The sequence below is a fragment of the Oncorhynchus mykiss genome, unplaced genomic scaffold (assembly GCF_013265735.2).
Source record: "Oncorhynchus mykiss isolate Arlee unplaced genomic scaffold, USDA_OmykA_1.1 un_scaffold_373, whole genome shotgun sequence".
NCBI lineage: Eukaryota > Metazoa > Chordata > Actinopteri > Salmoniformes > Salmonidae > Oncorhynchus > Oncorhynchus mykiss.
Window position 1 is genome coordinate 23,787 of NW_023493820.1, and position 17,638 is coordinate 41,424.

General features: G+C 41.3%; 15 non-coding genes across 15 annotated transcripts; 2 read left to right on the top strand and 13 right to left on the bottom strand.

Moving 5' to 3' along the window:
* The first annotated feature begins 466 nt into the window (after positions 1–466).
* Positions 467–538, top strand: trnap-agg. The gene has a single exon. It is a non-coding gene; the product is annotated as a tRNA-Pro (tRNA).
* A 278-nt stretch (positions 539–816) lies between these two features.
* On the bottom strand, positions 817–888 carry trnag-ucc. Its single transcript has one exon. It is a non-coding gene; the product is annotated as a tRNA-Gly (tRNA).
* A 966-nt stretch (positions 889–1,854) lies between these two features.
* Positions 1,855–1,926, top strand: trnap-agg. Its single transcript has one exon. It is a non-coding gene; the product is annotated as a tRNA-Pro (tRNA).
* A 278-nt stretch (positions 1,927–2,204) lies between these two features.
* On the bottom strand, positions 2,205–2,276 carry trnag-ucc. The gene has a single exon. It is a non-coding gene; the product is annotated as a tRNA-Gly (tRNA).
* Positions 2,277–3,578: 1,302 nt separating this feature from the next.
* Positions 3,579–3,650, bottom strand: trnag-ucc. The gene has a single exon. It is a non-coding gene; the product is annotated as a tRNA-Gly (tRNA).
* Positions 3,651–4,952: 1,302 nt separating this feature from the next.
* trnag-ucc lies at positions 4,953–5,024 on the bottom strand. Its single transcript has one exon. It is a non-coding gene; the product is annotated as a tRNA-Gly (tRNA).
* A 1,302-nt stretch (positions 5,025–6,326) lies between these two features.
* On the bottom strand, positions 6,327–6,398 carry trnag-ucc. The gene has a single exon. It is a non-coding gene; the product is annotated as a tRNA-Gly (tRNA).
* Positions 6,399–7,700: 1,302 nt separating this feature from the next.
* Positions 7,701–7,772, bottom strand: trnag-ucc. The gene has a single exon. It is a non-coding gene; the product is annotated as a tRNA-Gly (tRNA).
* A 1,302-nt stretch (positions 7,773–9,074) lies between these two features.
* On the bottom strand, positions 9,075–9,146 carry trnag-ucc. Its single transcript has one exon. It is a non-coding gene; the product is annotated as a tRNA-Gly (tRNA).
* Positions 9,147–10,439: 1,293 nt separating this feature from the next.
* trnag-ucc lies at positions 10,440–10,511 on the bottom strand. Its single transcript has one exon. It is a non-coding gene; the product is annotated as a tRNA-Gly (tRNA).
* Positions 10,512–11,813: 1,302 nt separating this feature from the next.
* trnag-ucc lies at positions 11,814–11,885 on the bottom strand. Its single transcript has one exon. It is a non-coding gene; the product is annotated as a tRNA-Gly (tRNA).
* Positions 11,886–13,178: 1,293 nt separating this feature from the next.
* Positions 13,179–13,250, bottom strand: trnag-ucc. Its single transcript has one exon. It is a non-coding gene; the product is annotated as a tRNA-Gly (tRNA).
* Positions 13,251–14,552: 1,302 nt separating this feature from the next.
* Positions 14,553–14,624, bottom strand: trnag-ucc. The gene has a single exon. It is a non-coding gene; the product is annotated as a tRNA-Gly (tRNA).
* Positions 14,625–15,926: 1,302 nt separating this feature from the next.
* trnag-ucc lies at positions 15,927–15,998 on the bottom strand. Its single transcript has one exon. It is a non-coding gene; the product is annotated as a tRNA-Gly (tRNA).
* A 902-nt stretch (positions 15,999–16,900) lies between these two features.
* Positions 16,901–16,972, bottom strand: trnag-ucc. The gene has a single exon. It is a non-coding gene; the product is annotated as a tRNA-Gly (tRNA).
* Positions 16,973–17,638: the final 666 nt, after the last annotated feature.

A 17,638-nucleotide genomic window follows, 5' to 3' on the forward strand; every position in this document is an offset into this window, starting at 1 on the left:
CAGATATGGAGGGTTAACATAAGCAGTTGTGGAGGATTGAGACGGATACGCCGAGTCTTAATCTCTCTAGTTGAAAACGGATCTATTTGAATGGGTATTTTCAAAATTAATTGACTTTGATTCACGTACCTTTGCGTCATTTGACTCAAAATAAATGAGTTCCATTCTTTTGGAAGTCTTATTTTTTCATTTGTTTTTAAAAAAATGAATTGATCTCATTATTAATTTGTAAAAACTCGTCATCATTTTGCTGTCGCGACTGAACAAGACAGAATGTGAAAGACACAGCAGATGAACTACAGAAGATTTGAACTGAAACATGGTCAAGATTTTGGAAGACTGTTATGCTCACAAGTAAAGCACAAAACACTCACATGATGTTCAATCGTTCCAAGCACCATGGACACGTCAATCGATATCTTCACTGTCATTGCTGCAGAAAGCAAAAAAATAACTTTTTGCATAAGGCTCGTTGGTCTAGGGGTATGATTCTCGCTTAGGGTGCGAGAGGTCCCGGGTTCAAATCCCGGATGAGCCCTTTTGCAGATCCTTGAACAATCTCAGACAGGCAGATCTTGTCGGAATGCCGACTATCACCTCTTGGGCGCAGGACAAGGTGGCTGAATGGTTTTGGCGATAGGACTGCAAATCTATTTTGATATGCACTTGTTGGTTCAACGTCGCACAACATTTATTATTTTAGATAACCTGCAGAATGTAGGAGCAATTCTGACTTCCAAGTACAAGGATAATGATTCAAATGTAATACACTTGAAATGACATCCAGCCCCTAAAACAAATGAATTCCTCAGGCTCTGCATTGGCCGGGAATCGAACCCGGGTCAACTGCTTGGAAGGCAGCTATGCTCACCACTATACCACCAATGCTATGTGCAGTAGCAACATTGAGACATCGACTCATAATTTGACCGTCATTTTGGTGGAAAGTGATAATTCACTTTCACGGTTTAGGTGTATGATTATGGCTTAGGTTGCGAGAGGTCCCTGGTTAAAAAATCTATCATTTTAATCACTACAGGTTACCTTCAGATTAGTCCCGTGACGCTTGTTGGGAACGTAGGGCAAAACGGAGAACATTGCGACAAGTGGGGTCACATTAGTTTGTAGCCCAAGATTTTGGATTCTACAAACAGAACTTGGCACATAGACGGTTGTGACTTCAGACGAGTCTCCTGACACTTGTGGGGGATGTAGAGAAAAATTGAGAATACCACCGTGTTCGTGAGGGTCTCCTCATTCCAGAGAGTGGTCATATGAATTTGTAGGTCAAACGGTTCGGAAGCTAGAGATGTTTTTGTGAGAAGACCGATTATAGGTATTGTCTCATGGTTTGACAAAAACCGATCTAGGTCCACCATCTTTCACTGCAGATATGGAGGGTTAACATAAGCAGTTGTGGAGGATTGAGACGGATACGCCGAGTCTTAATCTCTCTAGTTGAAAACGGATCTATTTGAATGGGTATTTTCAAAATTAATTGACTTTGATTCACGTACCTTTGCGTCATTTGACTCAAAATAAATGAGTTCCATTCTTTTGGAAGTCTTATTTTTTCATTTGTTTTTAAAAAAATGAATTGATCTCATTATTAATTTGTAAAAACTCGTCATCATTTTGCTGTCGCGACTGAACAAGACAGAATGTGAAAGACACAGCAGATGAACTACAGAAGATTTGAACTGAAACATGGTCAAGATTTTGGAAGACTGTTATGCTCACAAGTAAAGCACAAAACACTCACATGATGTTCAATCGTTCCAAGCACCATGGACACGTCAATCGATATCTTCACTGTCATTGCTGCAGAAAGCAAAAAAATAACTTTTTGCATAAGGCTCGTTGGTCTAGGGGTATGATTCTCGCTTAGGGTGCGAGAGGTCCCGGGTTCAAATCCCGGATGAGCCCTTTTGCAGATCCTTGAACAATCTCAGACAGGCAGATCTTGTCGGAATGCCGACTATCACCTCTTGGGCGCAGGACAAGGTGGCTGAATGGTTTTGGCGATAGGACTGCAAATCTATTTTGATATGCACTTGTTGGTTCAACGTCGCACAACATTTATTATTTTAGATAACCTGCAGAATGTAGGAGCAATTCTGACTTCCAAGTACAAGGATAATGATTCAAATGTAATACACTTGAAATGACATCCAGCCCCTAAAACAAATGAATTCCTCAGGCTCTGCATTGGCCGGGAATCGAACCCGGGTCAACTGCTTGGAAGGCAGCTATGCTCACCACTATACCACCAATGCTATGTGCAGTAGCAACATTGAGACATCGACTCATAATTTGACCGTCATTTTGGTGGAAAGTGATAATTCACTTTCACGGTTTAGGTGTATGATTATGGCTTAGGTTGCGAGAGGTCCCTGGTTAAAAAATCTATCATTTTAATCACTACAGGTTACCTTCAGATTAGTCCCGTGACGCTTGTTGGGAACGTAGGGCAAAACGGAGAACATTGCGACAAGTGGGGTCACATTAGTTTGTAGCCCAAGATTTTGGATTCTACAAACAGAACTTGGCACATAGACGGTTGTGACTTCAGACGAGTCTCCTGACACTTGTGGGGGATGTAGAGAAAAATTGAGAATACCACCGTGTTCGTGAGGGTCTCCTCATTCCAGAGAGTGGTCATATGAATTTGTAGGTCAAACGGTTCGGAAGCTAGAGATGTTTTTGTGAGAAGACCTATTATAGGTATTGTCTCATGGTTTGACAAAAACCGATCTAGGTCCACCATCTTTCACTGCAGATATGGAGGGTTAACATAAGCAGTTGTGGAGGATTGAGACGGATACGCCGAGTCTTAATCTCTCTAGTTGAAAACGGATCTATTTGAATGGGTATTTTCAAAATTAATTGACTTTGATTCACGTACCTTTGCGTCATTTGACTCAAAATAAATGAGTTCCATTCTTTTGGAAGTCTTATTTTTTCATTTGTTTTTAAAAAAATGAATTGATCTCATTATTAATTTGTAAAAACTCGTCATCATTTTGCTGTCGCGACTGAACAAGACAGAATGTGAAAGACACAGCAGATGAACTACAGAAGATTTGAACTGAAACATGGTCAAGATTTTGGAAGACTGTTATGCTCACAAGTAAAGCACAAAACACTCACATGATGTTCAATCGTTCCAAGCACCATGGACACGTCAATCGATATCTTCACTGTCATTGCTGCAGAAAGCAAAAAAATAACTTTTTGGTCTAGGGGTATGATTCTCGCTTAGGGTGCGAGAGGTCCCGGGTTCAAATCCCGGATGAGCCCTTTTGCAGATCCTTGAACAATCTCAGACAGGCAGATCTTGTCGGAATGCCGACTATCACCTCTTGGGCGCAGGACAAGGTGGCTGAATGGTTTTGGCGATAGGACTGCAAATCTATTTTGATATGCACTTGTTGGTTCAACGTCGCACAACATTTATTATTTTAGATAACCTGCAGAATGTAGGAGCAATTCTGACTTCCAAGTACAAGGATAATGATTCAAATGTAATACACTTGAAATGACATCCAGCCCCTAAAACAAATGAATTCCTCAGGCTCTGCATTGGCCGGGAATCGAACCCGGGTCAACTGCTTGGAAGGCAGCTATGCTCACCACTATACCACCAATGCTATGTGCAGTAGCAACATTGAGACATCGACTCATAATTTGACCGTCATTTTGGTGGAAAGTGATAATTCACTTTCACGGTTTAGGTGTATGATTATGGCTTAGGTTGCGAGAGGTCCCTGGTTAAAAAATCTATCATTTTAATCACTACAGGTTACCTTCAGATTAGTCCCGTGACGCTTGTTGGGAACGTAGGGCAAAACGGAGAACATTGCGACAAGTGGGGTCACATTAGTTTGTAGCCCAAGATTTTGGATTCTACAAACAGAACTTGGCACATAGACGGTTGTGACTTCAGACGAGTCTCCTGACACTTGTGGGGGATGTAGAGAAAAATTGAGAATACCACCGTGTTCGTGAGGGTCTCCTCATTCCAGAGAGTGGTCATATGAATTTGTAGGTCAAACGGTTCGGAAGCTAGAGATGTTTTTGTGAGAAGACCGATTATAGGTATTGTCTCATGGTTTGACAAAAACCGATCTAGGTCCACCATCTTTCACTGCAGATATGGAGGGTTAACATAAGCAGTTGTGGAGGATTGAGACGGATACGCCGAGTCTTAATCTCTCTAGTTGAAAACGGATCTATTTGAATGGGTATTTTCAAAATTAATTGACTTTGATTCACGTACCTTTGCGTCATTTGACTCAAAATAAATGAGTTCCATTCTTTTGGAAGTCTTATTTTTTCATTTGTTTTTAAAAAAATGAATTGATCTCATTATTAATTTGTAAAAACTCGTCATCATTTTGCTGTCGCGACTGAACAAGACAGAATGTGAAAGACACAGCAGATGAACTACAGAAGATTTGAACTGAAACATGGTCAAGATTTTGGAAGACTGTTATGCTCACAAGTAAAGCACAAAACACTCACATGATGTTCAATCGTTCCAAGCACCATGGACACGTCAATCGATATCTTCACTGTCATTGCTGCAGAAAGCAAAAAAATAACTTTTTGGTCTAGGGGTATGATTCTCGCTTAGGGTGCGAGAGGTCCCGGGTTCAAATCCCGGATGAGCCCTTTTGCAGATCCTTGAACAATCTCAGACAGGCAGATCTTGTCGGAATGCCGACTATCACCTCTTGGGCGCAGGACAAGGTGGCTGAATGGTTTTGGCGATAGGACTGCAAATCTATTTTGATATGCACTTGTTGGTTCAACGTCGCACAACATTTATTATTTTAGATAACCTGCAGAATGTAGGAGCAATTCTGACTTCCAAGTACAAGGATAATGATTCAAATGTAATACACTTGAAATGACATCCAGCCCCTAAAACAAATGAATTCCTCAGGCTCTGCATTGGCCGGGAATCGAACCCGGGTCAACTGCTTGGAAGGCAGCTATGCTCACCACTATACCACCAATGCTATGTGCAGTAGCAACATTGAGACATCGACTCATAATTTGACCGTCATTTTGGTGGAAAGTGATAATTCACTTTCACGGTTTAGGTGTATGATTATGGCTTAGGTTGCGAGAGGTCCCTGGTTAAAAAATCTATCATTTTAATCACTACAGGTTACCTTCAGATTAGTCCCGTGACGCTTGTTGGGAACGTAGGGCAAAACGGAGAACATTGCGACAAGTGGGGTCACATTAGTTTGTAGCCCAAGATTTTGGATTCTACAAACAGAACTTGGCACATAGACGGTTGTGACTTCAGACGAGTCTCCTGACACTTGTGGGGGATGTAGAGAAAAATTGAGAATACCACCGTGTTCGTGAGGGTCTCCTCATTCCAGAGAGTGGTCATATGAATTTGTAGGTCAAACGGTTCGGAAGCTAGAGATGTTTTTGTGAGAAGACCGATTATAGGTATTGTCTCATGGTTTGACAAAAACCGATCTAGGTCCACCATCTTTCACTGCAGATATGGAGGGTTAACATAAGCAGTTGTGGAGGATTGAGACGGATACGCCGAGTCTTAATCTCTCTAGTTGAAAACGGATCTATTTGAATGGGTATTTTCAAAATTAATTGACTTTGATTCACGTACCTTTGCGTCATTTGACTCAAAATAAATGAGTTCCATTCTTTTGGAAGTCTTATTTTTTCATTTGTTTTTAAAAAAATGAATTGATCTCATTATTAATTTGTAAAAACTCGTCATCATTTTGCTGTCGCGACTGAACAAGACAGAATGTGAAAGACACAGCAGATGAACTACAGAAGATTTGAACTGAAACATGGTCAAGATTTTGGAAGACTGTTATGCTCACAAGTAAAGCACAAAACACTCACATGATGTTCAATCGTTCCAAGCACCATGGACACGTCAATCGATATCTTCACTGTCATTGCTGCAGAAAGCAAAAAAATAACTTTTTGGTCTAGGGGTATGATTCTCGCTTAGGGTGCGAGAGGTCCCGGGTTCAAATCCCGGATGAGCCCTTTTGCAGATCCTTGAACAATCTCAGACAGGCAGATCTTGTCGGAATGCCGACTATCACCTCTTGGGCGCAGGACAAGGTGGCTGAATGGTTTTGGCGATAGGACTGCAAATCTATTTTGATATGCACTTGTTGGTTCAACGTCGCACAACATTTATTATTTTAGATAACCTGCAGAATGTAGGAGCAATTCTGACTTCCAAGTACAAGGATAATGATTCAAATGTAATACACTTGAAATGACATCCAGCCCCTAAAACAAATGAATTCCTCAGGCTCTGCATTGGCCGGGAATCGAACCCGGGTCAACTGCTTGGAAGGCAGCTATGCTCACCACTATACCACCAATGCTATGTGCAGTAGCAACATTGAGACATCGACTCATAATTTGACCGTCATTTTGGTGGAAAGTGATAATTCACTTTCACGGTTTAGGTGTATGATTATGGCTTAGGTTGCGAGAGGTCCCTGGTTAAAAAATCTATCATTTTAATCACTACAGGTTACCTTCAGATTAGTCCCGTGACGCTTGTTGGGAACGTAGGGCAAAACGGAGAACATTGCGACAAGTGGGGTCACATTAGTTTGTAGCCCAAGATTTTGGATTCTACAAACAGAACTTGGCACATAGACGGTTGTGACTTCAGACGAGTCTCCTGACACTTGTGGGGGATGTAGAGAAAAATTGAGAATACCACCGTGTTCGTGAGGGTCTCCTCATTCCAGAGAGTGGTCATATGAATTTGTAGGTCAAACGGTTCGGAAGCTAGAGATGTTTTTGTGAGAAGACCGATTATAGGTATTGTCTCATGGTTTGACAAAAACCGATCTAGGTCCACCATCTTTCACTGCAGATATGGAGGGTTAACATAAGCAGTTGTGGAGGATTGAGACGGATACGCCGAGTCTTAATCTCTCTAGTTGAAAACGGATCTATTTGAATGGGTATTTTCAAAATTAATTGACTTTGATTCACGTACCTTTGCGTCATTTGACTCAAAATAAATGAGTTCCATTCTTTTGGAAGTCTTATTTTTTCATTTGTTTTTAAAAAAATGAATTGATCTCATTATTAATTTGTAAAAACTCGTCATCATTTTGCTGTCGCGACTGAACAAGACAGAATGTGAAAGACACAGCAGATGAACTACAGAAGATTTGAACTGAAACATGGTCAAGATTTTGGAAGACTGTTATGCTCACAAGTAAAGCACAAAACACTCACATGATGTTCAATCGTTCCAAGCACCATGGACACGTCAATCGATATCTTCACTGTCATTGCTGCAGAAAGCAAAAAAATAACTTTTTGGTCTAGGGGTATGATTCTCGCTTAGGGTGCGAGAGGTCCCGGGTTCAAATCCCGGATGAGCCCTTTTGCAGATCCTTGAACAATCTCAGACAGGCAGATCTTGTCGGAATGCCGACTATCACCTCTTGGGCGCAGGACAAGGTGGCTGAATGGTTTTGGCGATAGGACTGCAAATCTATTTTGATATGCACTTGTTGGTTCAACGTCGCACAACATTTATTATTTTAGATAACCTGCAGAATGTAGGAGCAATTCTGACTTCCAAGTACAAGGATAATGATTCAAATGTAATACACTTGAAATGACATCCAGCCCCTAAAACAAATGAATTCCTCAGGCTCTGCATTGGCCGGGAATCGAACCCGGGTCAACTGCTTGGAAGGCAGCTATGCTCACCACTATACCACCAATGCTATGTGCAGTAGCAACATTGAGACATCGACTCATAATTTGACCGTCATTTTGGTGGAAAGTGATAATTCACTTTCACGGTTTAGGTGTATGATTATGGCTTAGGTTGCGAGAGGTCCCTGGTTAAAAAATCTATCATTTTAATCACTACAGGTTACCTTCAGATTAGTCCCGTGACGCTTGTTGGGAACGTAGGGCAAAACGGAGAACATTGCGACAAGTGGGGTCACATTAGTTTGTAGCCCAAGATTTTGGATTCTACAAACAGAACTTGGCACATAGACGGTTGTGACTTCAGACGAGTCTCCTGACACTTGTGGGGGATGTAGAGAAAAATTGAGAATACCACCGTGTTCGTGAGGGTCTCCTCATTCCAGAGAGTGGTCATATGAATTTGTAGGTCAAACGGTTCGGAAGCTAGAGATGTTTTTGTGAGAAGACCGATTATAGGTATTGTCTCATGGTTTGACAAAAACCGATCTAGGTCCACCATCTTTCACTGCAGATATGGAGGGTTAACATAAGCAGTTGTGGAGGATTGAGACGGATACGCCGAGTCTTAATCTCTCTAGTTGAAAACGGATCTATTTGAATGGGTATTTTCAAAATTAATTGACTTTGATTCACGTACCTTTGCGTCATTTGACTCAAAATAAATGAGTTCCATTCTTTTGGAAGTCTTATTTTTTCATTTGTTTTTAAAAAAATGAATTGATCTCATTATTAATTTGTAAAAACTCGTCATCATTTTGCTGTCGCGACTGAACAAGACAGAATGTGAAAGACACAGCAGATGAACTACAGAAGATTTGAACTGAAACATGGTCAAGATTTTGGAAGACTGTTATGCTCACAAGTAAAGCACAAAACACTCACATGATGTTCAATCGTTCCAAGCACCATGGACACGTCAATCGATATCTTCACTGTCATTGCTGCAGAAAGCAAAAAAATAACTTTTTGGTCTAGGGGTATGATTCTCGCTTAGGGTGCGAGAGGTCCCGGGTTCAAATCCCGGATGAGCCCTTTTGCAGATCCTTGAACAATCTCAGACAGGCAGATCTTGTCGGAATGCCGACTATCACCTCTTGGGCGCAGGACAAGGTGGCTGAATGGTTTTGGCGATAGGACTGCAAATCTATTTTGATATGCACTTGTTGGTTCAACGTCGCACAACATTTATTATTTTAGATAACCTGCAGAATGTAGGAGCAATTCTGACTTCCAAGTACAAGGATAATGATTCAAATGTAATACACTTGAAATGACATCCAGCCCCTAAAACAAATGAATTCCTCAGGCTCTGCATTGGCCGGGAATCGAACCCGGGTCAACTGCTTGGAAGGCAGCTATGCTCACCACTATACCACCAATGCTATGTGCAGTAGCAACATTGAGACATCGACTCATAATTTGACCGTCATTTTGGTGGAAAGTGATAATTCACTTTCACGGTTTAGGTGTATGATTATGGCTTAGGTTGCGAGAGGTCCCTGGTTAAAAAATCTATCATTTTAATCACTACAGGTTACCTTCAGATTAGTCCCGTGACGCTTGTTGGGAACGTAGGGCAAAACGGAGAACATTGCGACAACATTAGTTTGTAGCCCAAGATTTTGGATTCTACAAACAGAACTTGGCACATAGACGGTTGTGACTTCAGACGAGTCTCCTGACACTTGTGGGGGATGTAGAGAAAAATTGAGAATACCACCGTGTTCGTGAGGGTCTCCTCATTCCAGAGAGTGGTCATATGAATTTGTAGGTCAAACGGTTCGGAAGCTAGAGATGTTTTTGTGAGAAGACCGATTATAGGTATTGTCTCATGGTTTGACAAAAACCGATCTAGGTCCACCATCTTTCACTGCAGATATGGAGGGTTAACATAAGCAGTTGTGGAGGATTGAGACGGATACGCCGAGTCTTAATCTCTCTAGTTGAAAACGGATCTATTTGAATGGGTATTTTCAAAATTAATTGACTTTGATTCACGTACCTTTGCGTCATTTGACTCAAAATAAATGAGTTCCATTCTTTTGGAAGTCTTATTTTTTCATTTGTTTTTAAAAAAATGAATTGATCTCATTATTAATTTGTAAAAACTCGTCATCATTTTGCTGTCGCGACTGAACAAGACAGAATGTGAAAGACACAGCAGATGAACTACAGAAGATTTGAACTGAAACATGGTCAAGATTTTGGAAGACTGTTATGCTCACAAGTAAAGCACAAAACACTCACATGATGTTCAATCGTTCCAAGCACCATGGACACGTCAATCGATATCTTCACTGTCATTGCTGCAGAAAGCAAAAAAATAACTTTTTGGTCTAGGGGTATGATTCTCGCTTAGGGTGCGAGAGGTCCCGGGTTCAAATCCCGGATGAGCCCTTTTGCAGATCCTTGAACAATCTCAGACAGGCAGATCTTGTCGGAATGCCGACTATCACCTCTTGGGCGCAGGACAAGGTGGCTGAATGGTTTTGGCGATAGGACTGCAAATCTATTTTGATATGCACTTGTTGGTTCAACGTCGCACAACATTTATTATTTTAGATAACCTGCAGAATGTAGGAGCAATTCTGACTTCCAAGTACAAGGATAATGATTCAAATGTAATACACTTGAAATGACATCCAGCCCCTAAAACAAATGAATTCCTCAGGCTCTGCATTGGCCGGGAATCGAACCCGGGTCAACTGCTTGGAAGGCAGCTATGCTCACCACTATACCACCAATGCTATGTGCAGTAGCAACATTGAGACATCGACTCATAATTTGACCGTCATTTTGGTGGAAAGTGATAATTCACTTTCACGGTTTAGGTGTATGATTATGGCTTAGGTTGCGAGAGGTCCCTGGTTAAAAAATCTATCATTTTAATCACTACAGGTTACCTTCAGATTAGTCCCGTGACGCTTGTTGGGAACGTAGGGCAAAACGGAGAACATTGCGACAAGTGGGGTCACATTAGTTTGTAGCCCAAGATTTTGGATTCTACAAACAGAACTTGGCACATAGACGGTTGTGACTTCAGACGAGTCTCCTGACACTTGTGGGGGATGTAGAGAAAAATTGAGAATACCACCGTGTTCGTGAGGGTCTCCTCATTCCAGAGAGTGGTCATATGAATTTGTAGGTCAAACGGTTCGGAAGCTAGAGATGTTTTTGTGAGAAGACCGATTATAGGTATTGTCTCATGGTTTGACAAAAACCGATCTAGGTCCACCATCTTTCACTGCAGATATGGAGGGTTAACATAAGCAGTTGTGGAGGATTGAGACGGATACGCCGAGTCTTAATCTCTCTAGTTGAAAACGGATCTATTTGAATGGGTATTTTCAAAATTAATTGACTTTGATTCACGTACCTTTGCGTCATTTGACTCAAAATAAATGAGTTCCATTCTTTTGGAAGTCTTATTTTTTCATTTGTTTTTAAAAAAATGAATTGATCTCATTATTAATTTGTAAAAACTCGTCATCATTTTGCTGTCGCGACTGAACAAGACAGAATGTGAAAGACACAGCAGATGAACTACAGAAGATTTGAACTGAAACATGGTCAAGATTTTGGAAGACTGTTATGCTCACAAGTAAAGCACAAAACACTCACATGATGTTCAATCGTTCCAAGCACCATGGACACGTCAATCGATATCTTCACTGTCATTGCTGCAGAAAGCAAAAAAATAACTTTTTGGTCTAGGGGTATGATTCTCGCTTAGGGTGCGAGAGGTCCCGGGTTCAAATCCCGGATGAGCCCTTTTGCAGATCCTTGAACAATCTCAGACAGGCAGATCTTGTCGGAATGCCGACTATCACCTCTTGGGCGCAGGACAAGGTGGCTGAATGGTTTTGGCGATAGGACTGCAAATCTATTTTGATATGCACTTGTTGGTTCAACGTCGCACAACATTTATTATTTTAGATAACCTGCAGAATGTAGGAGCAATTCTGACTTCCAAGTACAAGGATAATGATTCAAATGTAATACACTTGAAATGACATCCAGCCCCTAAAACAAATGAATTCCTCAGGCTCTGCATTGGCCGGGAATCGAACCCGGGTCAACTGCTTGGAAGGCAGCTATGCTCACCACTATACCACCAATGCTATGTGCAGTAGCAACATTGAGACATCGACTCATAATTTGACCGTCATTTTGGTGGAAAGTGATAATTCACTTTCACGGTTTAGGTGTATGATTATGGCTTAGGTTGCGAGAGGTCCCTGGTTAAAAAATCTATCATTTTAATCACTACAGGTTACCTTCAGATTAGTCCCGTGACGCTTGTTGGGAACGTAGGGCAAAACGGAGAACATTGCGACAACATTAGTTTGTAGCCCAAGATTTTGGATTCTACAAACAGAACTTGGCACATAGACGGTTGTGACTTCAGACGAGTCTCCTGACACTTGTGGGGGATGTAGAGAAAAATTGAGAATACCACCGTGTTCGTGAGGGTCTCCTCATTCCAGAGAGTGGTCATATGAATTTGTAGGTCAAACGGTTCGGAAGCTAGAGATGTTTTTGTGAGAAGACCGATTATAGGTATTGTCTCATGGTTTGACAAAAACCGATCTAGGTCCACCATCTTTCACTGCAGATATGGAGGGTTAACATAAGCAGTTGTGGAGGATTGAGACGGATACGCCGAGTCTTAATCTCTCTAGTTGAAAACGGATCTATTTGAATGGGTATTTTCAAAATTAATTGACTTTGATTCACGTACCTTTGCGTCATTTGACTCAAAATAAATGAGTTCCATTCTTTTGGAAGTCTTATTTTTTCATTTGTTTTTAAAAAAATGAATTGATCTCATTATTAATTTGTAAAAACTCGTCATCATTTTGCTGTCGCGACTGAACAAGACAGAATGTGAAAGACACAGCAGATGAACTACAGAAGATTTGAACTGAAACATGGTCAAGATTTTGGAAGACTGTTATGCTCACAAGTAAAGCACAAAACACTCACATGATGTTCAATCGTTCCAAGCACCATGGACACGTCAATCGATATCTTCACTGTCATTGCTGCAGAAAGCAAAAAAATAACTTTTTGGTCTAGGGGTATGATTCTCGCTTAGGGTGCGAGAGGTCCCGGGTTCAAATCCCGGATGAGCCCTTTTGCAGATCCTTGAACAATCTCAGACAGGCAGATCTTGTCGGAATGCCGACTATCACCTCTTGGGCGCAGGACAAGGTGGCTGAATGGTTTTGGCGATAGGACTGCAAATCTATTTTGATATGCACTTGTTGGTTCAACGTCGCACAACATTTATTATTTTAGATAACCTGCAGAATGTAGGAGCAATTCTGACTTCCAAGTACAAGGATAATGATTCAAATGTAATACACTTGAAATGACATCCAGCCCCTAAAACAAATGAATTCCTCAGGCTCTGCATTGGCCGGGAATCGAACCCGGGTCAACTGCTTGGAAGGCAGCTATGCTCACCACTATACCACCAATGCTATGTGCAGTAGCAACATTGAGACATCGACTCATAATTTGACCGTCATTTTGGTGGAAAGTGATAATTCACTTTCACGGTTTAGGTGTATGATTATGGCTTAGGTTGCGAGAGGTCCCTGGTTAAAAAATCTATCATTTTAATCACTACAGGTTACCTTCAGATTAGTCCCGTGACGCTTGTTGGGAACGTAGGGCAAAACGGAGAACATTGCGACAAGTGGGGTCACATTAGTTTGTAGCCCAAGATTTTGGATTCTACAAACAGAACTTGGCACATAGACGGTTGTGACTTCAGACGAGTCTCCTGACACTTGTGGGGGATGTAGAGAAAAATTGAGAATACCACCGTGTTCGTGAGGGTCTCCTCATTCCAGAGAGTGGTCATATGAATTTGTAGGTCAAACGGTTCGGAAGCTAGAGATGTTTTTGTGAGAAGACCGATTATAGGTATTGTCTCATGGTTTGACAAAAACCGATCTAGGTCCACCATCTTTCACTGCAGATATGGAGGGTTAACATAAGCAGTTGTGGAGGATTGAGACGGATACGCCGAGTCTTAATCTCTCTAGTTGAAAACGGATCTATTTGAATGGGTATTTTCAAAATTAATTGACTTTGATTCACGTACCTTTGCGTCATTTGACTCAAAATAAATGAGTTCCATTCTTTTGGAAGTCTTATTTTTTCATTTGTTTTTAAAAAAATGAATTGATCTCATTATTAATTTGTAAAAACTCGTCATCATTTTGCTGTCGCGACTGAACAAGACAGAATGTGAAAGACACAGCAGATGAACTACAGAAGATTTGAACTGAAACATGGTCAAGATTTTGGAAGACTGTTATGCTCACAAGTAAAGCACAAAACACTCACATGATGTTCAATCGTTCCAAGCACCATGGACACGTCAATCGATATCTTCACTGTCATTGCTGCAGAAAGCAAAAAAATAACTTTTTGGTCTAGGGGTATGATTCTCGCTTAGGGTGCGAGAGGTCCCGGGTTCAAATCCCGGATGAGCCCTTTTGCAGATCCTTGAACAATCTCAGACAGGCAGATCTTGTCGGAATGCCGACTATCACCTCTTGGGCGCAGGACAAGGTGGCTGAATGGTTTTGGCGATAGGACTGCAAATCTATTTTGATATGCACTTGTTGGTTCAACGTCGCACAACATTTATTATTTTAGATAACCTGCAGAATGTAGGAGCAATTCTGACTTCCAAGTACAAGGATAATGATTCAAATGTAATACACTTGAAATGACATCCAGCCCCTAAAACAAATGAATTCCTCAGGCTCTGCATTGGCCGGGAATCGAACCCGGGTCAACTGCTTGGAAGGCAGCTATGCTCACCACTATACCACCAATGCTATGTGCAGTAGCAACATTGAGACATCGACTCATAATTTGACCGTCATTTTGGTGGAAAGTGATAATTCACTTTCACGGTTTAGGTGTATGATTATGGCTTAGGTTGCGAGAGGTCCCTGGTTAAAAAATCTATCATTTTAATCACTACAGGTTACCTTCAGATTAGTCCCGTGACGCTTGTTGGGAACGTAGGGCAAAACGGAGAACATTGCGACAAGTGGGGTCACATTAGTTTGTAGCCCAAGATTTTGGATTCTACAAACAGAACTTGGCACATAGACGGTTGTGACTTCAGACGAGTCTCCTGACACTTGTGGGGGATGTAGAGAAAAATTGAGAATACCACCGTGTTCGTGAGGGTCTCCTCATTCCAGAGAGTGGTCATATGAATTTGTAGGTCAAACGGTTCGGAAGCTAGAGATGTTTTTGTGAGAAGACCGATTATAGGTATTGTCTCATGGTTTGACAAAAACCGATCTAGGTCCACCATCTTTCACTGCAGATATGGAGGGTTAACATAAGCAGTTGTGGAGGATTGAGACGGATACGCCGAGTCTTAATCTCTCTAGTTGAAAACGGATCTATTTGAATGGGTATTTTCAAAATTAATTGACTTTGATTCACGTACCTTTGCGTCATTTGACTCAAAATAAATGAGTTCCATTCTTTTGGAAGTCTTATTTTTTCATTTGTTTTTAAAAAAATGAATTGATCTCATTATTAATTTGTAAAAACTCGTCATCATTTTGCTGTCGCGACTGAACAAGACAGAATGTGAAAGACACAGCAGATGAACTACAGAAGATTTGAACTGAAACATGGTCAAGATTTTGGAAGACTGTTATGCTCACAAGTAAAGCACAAAACACTCACATGATGTTCAATCGTTCCAAGCACCATGGACACGTCAATCGATATCTTCACTGTCATTGCTGCAGAAAGCAAAAAAATAACTTTTTGGTCTAGGGGTATGATTCTCGCTTAGGGTGCGAGAGGTCCCGGGTTCAAATCCCGGATGAGCCCTTTTGCAGATCCTTGAACAATCTCAGACAGGCAGATCTTGTCGGAATGCCGACTATCACCTCTTGGGCGCAGGACAAGGTGGCTGAATGGTTTTGGCGATAGGACTGCAAATCTATTTTGATATGCACTTGTTGGTTCAACGTCGCACAACATTTATTATTTTAGATAACCTGCAGAACGTAGGAGCAATTCTGACTTCCAAGTACAAGGATAATGATTCAAATGTAATACACTTGAAATGACATCCAGCCCCTAAAACAAATGAATTCCTCAGGCTCTGCATTGGCCGGGAATCGAACCCGGGTCAACTGCTTGGAAGGCAGCTATGCTCACCACTATACCACCAATGCTATGTGCAGTAGCAACATTGAGACATCGACTCATAATTTGACCGTCATTTTGGTGGAAAGTGATAATTCACTTTCACGGTTTAGGTGTATGATTATGGCTTAGGTTGCGAGAGGTCCCTGGTTAAAAAATCTATCATTTTAATCACTACAGGTTACCTTCAGATTAGTCCCGTGACGCTTGTTGGGAACGTAGGGCAAAACGGAGAACATTGCGACAAGTGGGGTCACATTAGTTTGTAGCCCAAGATTTTGGATTCTACAAACAGAATTTGGAAGTCTTATTTTTTCATTTGTTTTTAAAAAAATGAATTGATCTCATTATTAATTTGTAAAAACTCGTCATCATTTTGCTGTCGCGACTGAACAAGACAGAATGTGAAAGACACAGCAGATGAACTACAGAAGATTTGAACTGAAACATGGTCAAGATTTTGGAAGACTGTTATGCTCACAAGTAAAGCACAAAACACTCACATGATGTTCAATCGTTCCAAGCACCATGGACACGTCAATCGATATCTTCACTGTCATTGCTGCAGAAAGCAAAAAAATAACTTTTTGGTCTAGGGGTATGATTCTCGCTTAGGGTGCGAGAGGTCCCGGGTTCAAATCCCGGATGAGCCCTTTTGCAGATCCTTGAACAATCTCAGACAGGCAGATCTTGTCGGAATGCCGACTATCACCTCTTGGGCGCAGGACAAGGTGGCTGAATGGTTTTGGCGATAGGACTGCAAATCTATTTTGATATGCACTTGTTGGTTCAACGTCGCACAACATTTATTATTTTAGATAACCTGCAGAATGTAGGAGCAATTCTGACTTCCAAGTACAAGGATAATGATTCAAATGTAATACACTTGAAATGACATCCAGCCCCTAAAACAAATGAATTCCTCAGGCTCTGCATTGGCCGGGAATCGAACCCGGGTCAACTGCTTGGAAGGCAGCTATGCTCACCACTATACCACCAATGCTATGTGCAGTAGCAACATTGAGACATCGACTCATAATTTGACCGTCATTTTGGTGGAAAGTGATAATTCACTTTCACGGTTTAGGTGTATGATTATGGCTTAGGTTGCGAGAGGTCCCTGGTTAAAAAATCTATCATTTTAATCACTACAGGTTACCTTCAGATTAGTCCCGTGACGCTTGTTGGGAACGTAGGGCAAAACGGAGAACATTGCGACAAGTGGGGTCACATTAGTTTGTAGCCCAAGATTTTGGATTCTACAAACAGAACTTGGCACATAGACGGTTGTGACTTCAGACGAGTCTCCTGACACTTGTGGGGGATGTAGAGAAAAATTGAGAATACCACCGTGTTCGTGAGGGTCTCCTCATTCCAGAGAGTGGTCATATGAATTTGTAGGTCAAACGGTTCGGAAGCTAGAGATGTTTTTGTGAGAAGACCGATTATAGGTATTGTCTCATGGTTTGACAAAAACCGATCTAGGTCCACCATCTTTCACTGCAGATATGGAGGGTTAACATAAGCAGTTGTGGAGGATTGAGACGGATACGCCGAGTCTTAATCTCTCTAGTTGAAAACGGATCTATTTGAATGGGTATTTTCAAAATTAATTGACTTTGATTCACGTACCTTTGCGTCATTTGACTCAAAATAAATGAGTTCCATT